Here is a 7,509-nt window from a genome sequence, read left to right as displayed (position 1 = left end):
TTTGTGGGGCTCTCTTTAGAACTAACTCATTCAGTGGCCCTGGAGAAGAGCTAGGACTAATTCGTACTTTTACTGATGACCAACTCCTACTTCTATAAGAAAACATGAGCCAAATGCAGATGTGGGGCTTCCTTAGCACTATGTCCAGGCTGAACTCCAGCCACTGAGAATGATGACAGAGACACCCCATGACCACCTACTTCCCCCCTGCCCATTTCCCAGACCACTTCCTACTTGGGGACAGAACCCTTTCTCAAACTTCTCAACTCCTAATGATTGAAAAGAACAGAACCATGGCTTCTGAAGTCCTCTAGCCTTATGGTTAAATGGTTAGGCTCTGGGGTCCCACAGACTCAGACCACAATTTTGACTCTGCCCTGTAAGTAACTTGCCCAAGATTGAAAATTGTATTTTCTCTTGTCCTCAGTCTCATTTATAATAGGATAATCACAATCTCTTTCTAGCACTGGTTGTTAGGAGGATTAAATGTATAGTAATGCAAAAAGTTTAACATTGTGTTAATTAAATATGAGCTTCTATCTTCTTTCTCATCTTGAAGTTATGTAAATTGGTGATATTGAACTAACTGGAGCTACATTTTTGGGGTAAAGTGAGAAGTTGAGGTATGACTAGAATGCAGACTATGGGAGTAATAGTAACACTAACGCTCTCTTAACAGTGAGAGAGTATAGTACATTGCAGTTTACCAAATGCACACACACACATATATACACATACGGCCTTAGCTAATCCTTGACATGACCCTGGAGAGTGAGGAAACCATATGACATGATGTATTATTGAGGCCCTGGAGATGTTTATCTTGAGGCATACAAGAGAGCAGAAGGTGAGAATTACCTTCAGATTTCTGGGAAAAGGAAGGATAGTTGAGAGGGCAAACCAAGAACTTAGAAGGGCAAACCTAGAAACATGTATTGCAATTTTAAAGTCAGAGTGGGCTAAGTGCAGACACAGCTACCTGGAGCAGGTGGTGAGTATCCATGTTCCTGGAAATATGCAAGCAAGAGGCATGTCTCAGTGCCCATCCCACCCAGCCCTCTAGTTGTCTTAATTGTGAAAATCCAGGATTTTGTGAAATTGCACATGATTAACTCAACAGGTAGAAAATGATAATCCTGAGTCCTGGATGCCTGCAATCTCTCTTCACCTTGCCCTCCCTGGCATAGACAAGACCGCACCTGCTTAATAAGATTAGAACAGCAGGAATGTCACTTCTGTGGGCCTAGTGTCAGTGAATCTGCTCTGTCTGTGGTCTTCTGACTTAAATTCCATATATGCTTCTTGCCACTGTTGCTCCTGCTGTGCTGGACTGGGAGACAGGTGGGCAGAGGTGGCTCATTATGCTGAAGCCAGAGGCAGGGGGTGAGGGGAAGTGTGGGCTCTAACAGAATGCCATCCGGTGGGAAAGGAGCAAGTGGTGGGACAGAGGAGAAAGAGTAAATGCAGTCATACCTGCAGGTAGGCTGATCGCATTCTGTGAGGGTGGGGACTGCCAAGTAAAAAGGAAATGGCACTGTTGACACCTGTCTCAGGAGTTCTGCAGGAAGATGAGCCTCTGCAGATTTGACTATTTAAGGAGTCTTGGTTTTCTGTGCCAAGAAGACAGGCAAAGCTGCACGTAGAGAATATTCTTTTGAAAGCACAATTCTTTTGAGACATAGTCCTTGAATTGAGTCATCCATTATTAATTCATTAATTTATTGAGTACTGAACACATGCTAGGTTTTTGGTGAGAGTAGAGTAGGATTTCTGGGGCTGTGGTTAGAAGTTCTTGATTGGGCATAAATAAAATAAGTCCCTCTGAGCCTCTGTTTTCTCATCTGTAAAATGGGGCAGCTGTGGAAGGAGCCTCGGTGTCCATCGAAAGATGAATGGATAAAAAAGATGTGGTTTATGTATACAATGGAATATTACTCAGCCATTAGAAATTATGAATACCCATCATTTGCTTCGATGTGGATGGAACTGGAGGGTATTATGTTGGGTGAGGTAAGTCAATCAGAGAAGGACAATCATCACATGATTTCACTCATACAGGGAATATAAAAATAGCAAAAGGGATTAAAGGGGAAAGGAGAGAAAATGAGTGGGAAACATCAGTGAGGATGACAGAACACGAGAGACTCCTAACTCTGGGAAACGAACAAGGGGTAGTGGAAAGGGAGGTGGGCGGGGGTTTGGGGTGACTGGGTGATGGGCACTGAGGGGGGCACTTGATGGGATGAACACTGGGTGTTATAGTATATGTTGGCAAATCGAACTCCAATAAAAAAAAAATACAAAAAAATGGGGCTACTAATGCCTGCCCTGTGCCCCTTATAGGATTATTGTAAAGCTAGAATGAGGCCATATATGTGGAAAACATTTTTCCAACTTGCCCTGTAACAACACTTTCTTTAGTGAGATAGGAGAAAAAAGAGTGTGATAAGTAACTGATTTTCATTGTAAATCCAAATTTGTGATAAACAGATCAGAAGGTAGTTTACAAGGTCATGATTCTGGGTTCTTTTTTTTTTTTTTTTTAGATTTTGTTTATTTATTCAAGAGAGCGAGCAAGCGCGTGCACAAGCAGGGAGAGCAGCAGGGAAAGGGAGAAGCAGGCTCTCCACTGAGCAGGGAGCCTGATGTGGGGCTTGATCCCAGGACCCTGGCATCATGACTTGAGCTGAAGGCAGATGCTTAACCCACTGAGCCACTCGTGCAGTCCAGTGATTCTAGATTCTTAATGAAGATTCAGCTTTTATCTTTCTGCCAGGCTAGGTTACATGGGGGTTTGGAGACAGACAATCCTGAACTGCAAGCCTGGGTCTACCAATTGGCAGTTCTGTGACACAGGACAAGTTGTCTAACCTCTCTGAGTGGCACAGGGACAAACAAAGATAATGCCTGCCTTTCAGATCATTTTTATAAGCATTAAGACAGGGAGTATATATAATGTCATCAGGTATAGGAAATGGCTTATAGAAAGCTATATATGCCTGACTGAGAGCTCTTAGTGTCATAAATATGTATATATATATGACACTATACACATACACACACATATATATGATATTCTTTAATTATTAATTATTTTTTAAATCGCTATGTAGAATAGAGTAATGGCTATTAGGGATAGTGGCATAATTGTCTCTATCTGAGTGTTCCACATAAGAAAACAAAAAGCTCTCGATTAACACCCTAGAAAGCTTTCATTGCAATTACAAAGAGGGCTCTCCTTGAGGCATTCTGGTGAGCAGAATTTTCGGCATCTCCCTAAATTCCTAGTGATGGCACCAAAAACATGGGTCCTGTCAGACCACCATTTAGCATGGCTCTACCCGCAAAACAATTATTAAATTTATTTATTAAATTTCTTTCTTTTCTACTCTTTAATTTGCAGAGCTGTCCCTTGGCCAATTACATCCTCAAGTTAGCTGGTACATGCTTTTACTTTTTCTCTTCACATAAGGGATATCATAGGACCAGCAACTGTCTGGGGTTCTCATTTGAAGTGCAGAGATCATGAGTCAAGAAGCTAATATTTCAGCCCCAGCTCGTACACTTTTGCTTATGTGACTTTAGGTGAGTCTCTAGATCTTCCTAAGCCTCAGTTTTAATTTATAAAATGGGAGTAATAGTCTCTACTCTGTCCACCCACCATTCATTGCTATGAATCAAGACAGGCAGTAGTTATGAAAGAGCTACTTTGTGGTTACAGAATTCTGTGGCATGGTGAAGGATTATTATTTCAGAGCAATCATCACTCTAAGTAAAGGCATCAAATACAGCGAGTGGAATTTTGTGTATGAGCCAATGGGGTGGGAATAGATTTTTCAGGGACTTCAGAAAGTACTCAACTGCTGCTTGACCTTGCCGGCTTATGTGTCAGTATGGTTTGCTTCTACCGTTTTTCTCTTTGTGTATTCTCATTTATCCATGCTGCCTCCCTCATGTCTTCATGGGATTTATGCATTTCTTGTTTTTCTTTCCATCAGAGGCACTGCATTTAATGCAAAGTTGCTAGCTAGCTGTAGGTGTCCAGTCTCTGCTACAGAAAATAAATAAACATGAACAATAAAGCTCTCCTTCTCCCTGCAATGGTTCAGGGTGTATGTGTGGAGGGAGGGAGGAAGGGATGAAAGAGGAGAAGGAGAAGAAAGGAGGAGGGAGGGGAGGGGAGCAGAGAGAGGGAGAGAGAGATCCTCTGATAATATACTCCTTTTCAAAGGATGAAGAAAATAAAATTTTATGTGCAGAAAGGAACCCCTTTGAGACCTTACTTACTGCCTCTTTAACACCAAATCGTTTTTCAGAGAACTCTCAGGTATGTGTGAGTTAACAGTCTGAGCATCCCTCAGAAGGCAGGTCAGTAGGAAAATATTCTTCCCTTGACAACAGAGGGGAAAATGGAAGCTGACAGGAGTCAGAATGGTGACATTGGTGCCTCAGTACTTGCAGATGGGTTTGGACAGGAAACATCTGAATTAAGTCATACCAGTTTGAAACCAGTTGCTAGTCATAGAAACTGCTGAATAGAGCTCAGTTACTGGCTTTTTCCTAGTTATTATCCAGTTTCTAGCTAGTCACTGATGGATGAATCCTGATTGGTAGGTAGAGATGGAATTAACTCAAAGTAGCTTAGACAGAAGAGGCAAGTGATCATTCTCACCCCCGGGTCATCTGGGTACAGGTTGGTCTCTGGAACTGGTCTAGACACTTGATGACATCAGGGCTTCTGCATCTTGCATCTTGGCTTGGGTAAGTTGGCTTTGTTCTCTCCTACTGCAAAAAATCTTTACCTACATGAGTCTGAAGATAGCCCTTGGATAATTTTAGCTTGGATTCAAAATGCAAAGGTCTCCTCATTTGAACTTCAGATTTAAAAAATCTCAAGGAATGATTCTAATTGTCCTGATTTGGGTCATAAGATCATCTAGCCCAATCACTGTGGCCAGGGCAGAAAGGGACTATACTTGCCTGGGCCAGGGGTGTGTGGAAGAGCAGGGTGCTGAGGTTGGCAGCACAATGAGTACCACTTAATTCCATGGTAGTAGGAGCAGCTTCCCAAAGTAAGGGATGCCAACTGTTACAACCCAAAGATGTCTACTGCCAGGACTGCACTGGTTTCCTTCTAATGGTTTTCCAATAGCTGAGAAATTAGTTTTTATATCATTGCTAAATGGTTTCTAAGCAGTTCATTAAGCAGATTACTCAATCAAATGAAATTAACAGCTGCTTTTTATTTTTTTCCTCCCTGAATGAGCTCATTTCTAAAGACAGGTCTTCTAGGTCACAATACACTTTTATTGAAGGAAAAACCAAAATGATTTTTTTTTTTCCTGATCATGATTTCATGGCAAGATGAAGAAAAGGATAATGAGCAATTTTATCTGTCTAAAAGATCTAGGTAATGAAGTTTTTTGTAAAGTGTGTTTTCCTTCTGGAATTGTTTAGATAACTGCTTAATCTTCTACTTTAAACTCCATGTATATCTAACCAGAGGCCTTTCTGCTGAATCAATAGTTTCTGCTTCTCTTTGTGACTAACTTCTTAGGTAGACACATTAAAGCCAGGGTTTCCTAATTGTAGAATTGTGGCATTTGCCTTTAGGAACCTTTAATTTTGCATTCTGAATTCTCTGCTTACCTCCCTGTGTCTCTACCCTGTTTTTCAAGTGCCTCTTTACTATTCCTATCAAAAGTTAGCGTCAAGAAAACACCTGGTAACCAGCACTTTAACCTAGTTTGATTTTGCCAGGTGTTCTTGCCTACCAAGAACATTTCTAAAGAAACTTAGTTTTTTTTTTTTTAAATAAATGGCTTTGTCCTGGATAAAAATTTGGAGGACATAAAATTTTATCACTATTCTGAAGTCCCACCATCTAGGCATTTGCCTACTTTAGATTTGAGACTAGTCCTGGTAATAATTTTCAATTGTCTCAGTGCAAAGGAAGCCTTTTCAGATCACAGTTCAGTTTATTCAGGTACACTTAACTAGCTCTCTAGAGTCAGATGAAAATCCAAACATTGAACTTTAGGGTTGTATGAGTATAATATCTCTTTGCTACTTGCAAAGTACCCTGGATTCTGAGCCAGGAGGGCTAGCTTCTAGCTGGTCTTGTTTACTCTGGGCAAGTCAGTAATTCTCTAGGGCCTCAAGATCACTTATTTGTAGAATATACAAATGTTGAATGAATATACAAGTGTTGGATAAAATAATGATTAGATGATTTATAAGGTTCCTACCATATGAACTTCTCTGAGTCTCTTTCCTTCAGATAAAACATCTATCCATTGGAAGTGCAACTATCTCTTCCCAAGAATATGTGAGCATGAAATCAGACAATGTAAAATGCCCACAGAGCAGATGTCAAACAAATGGTAATGTAATACTGATCATCATTAATGCTTATATCACATAGTTCCTGTAACTTGGTATTTATGGAATGATGTTGTGTGCTGTTTTCTTTGTTGGTAGTAGCAGCCTTACTGTGGCAATAGTCCAAATGTAGATACATACATATTTAGAATCCTTACATCTAAGGATCCCCCGCCACATGATACATAGAAGATACTATTATCAACATTTCCCATGGGCCAAAAAACATACAATCCTTCAAGGATTGATGAGAATGTTTTACTACAGCTGGGATGGTGAATATGTTGCAAAGCACCTGTCCTTCTTCATTCTGTGTTTATGACTTGATTTATAAACTTGTCTTGGTTCCGTTGATTGGCTAGGGACTGGGCCCAGAAATGCCTGCATCACAGTGTCTTTGGTGGTCTGACACTGATTGGTGCCTTGAAAGTCACTGGCTCCTTCCCTGGTGAATTGCTGCATAGTCAGGCAAATACCATCCACAGGTGGCTGGCCTGTCCCCTTTTGGTAATGTCCTCCTGGGATTTTTTTTTTTTTTTAAATTTTCATGCACTCAAATGGCTTCCTATGCTCTGTTATGAGAATTCCTGTGTTGCAGGAATTACACAAATTCTAGGTGGCTAAAGTTCTACTTCTACCTCCAAGCCTCAGTTTGCTCAGGAATAAAATTGGGATGGTCTCTCAGCCTCACAAGCTTCCTGCCATGATGAGTACATGAAAGGATTGGTGTAAGGCACCTAGCACAGTGCCTGGCACAGAGTAGGTGCCTAAATATATGTTTCTTGCTAAACTTGTATCAATAGAAGATACCTGAATGGATTTCTTCCTCAGCCCCCAAAACTTCAATTCCCTATTTCATGATGAATTAAACAATTACTCCCCAAGCCCAGTCCAGCCTTCTCTGTCATCACTTGCCTGGCCATGTGGCGCCAGCTACACTGGATATTTGCTCCTTCCCCAAAAGTTCCTGCCTCTTCCTGCCCTCATGCTCTGGCTTGTTTTGTCCTCACTTCTTTGAATTCCTTCTTTTCTGTCTCTGACTATGTAATGCCTACAAAGGCGACATAAGAATGTCATCACCTCCTTCCCTTATTTCCCCAGATAGAAGAGATCTCTGCCTCCTTTGGG

This window comes from Nyctereutes procyonoides, unplaced genomic scaffold (genome assembly GCF_905146905.1).
Source record: "Nyctereutes procyonoides isolate TBG_1078 unplaced genomic scaffold, NYPRO_anot_genome, whole genome shotgun sequence".
Classification (NCBI taxonomy): Eukaryota; Metazoa; Chordata; class Mammalia; order Carnivora; family Canidae; genus Nyctereutes; species Nyctereutes procyonoides.
This window is presented reverse-complemented; position numbering follows the sequence as displayed.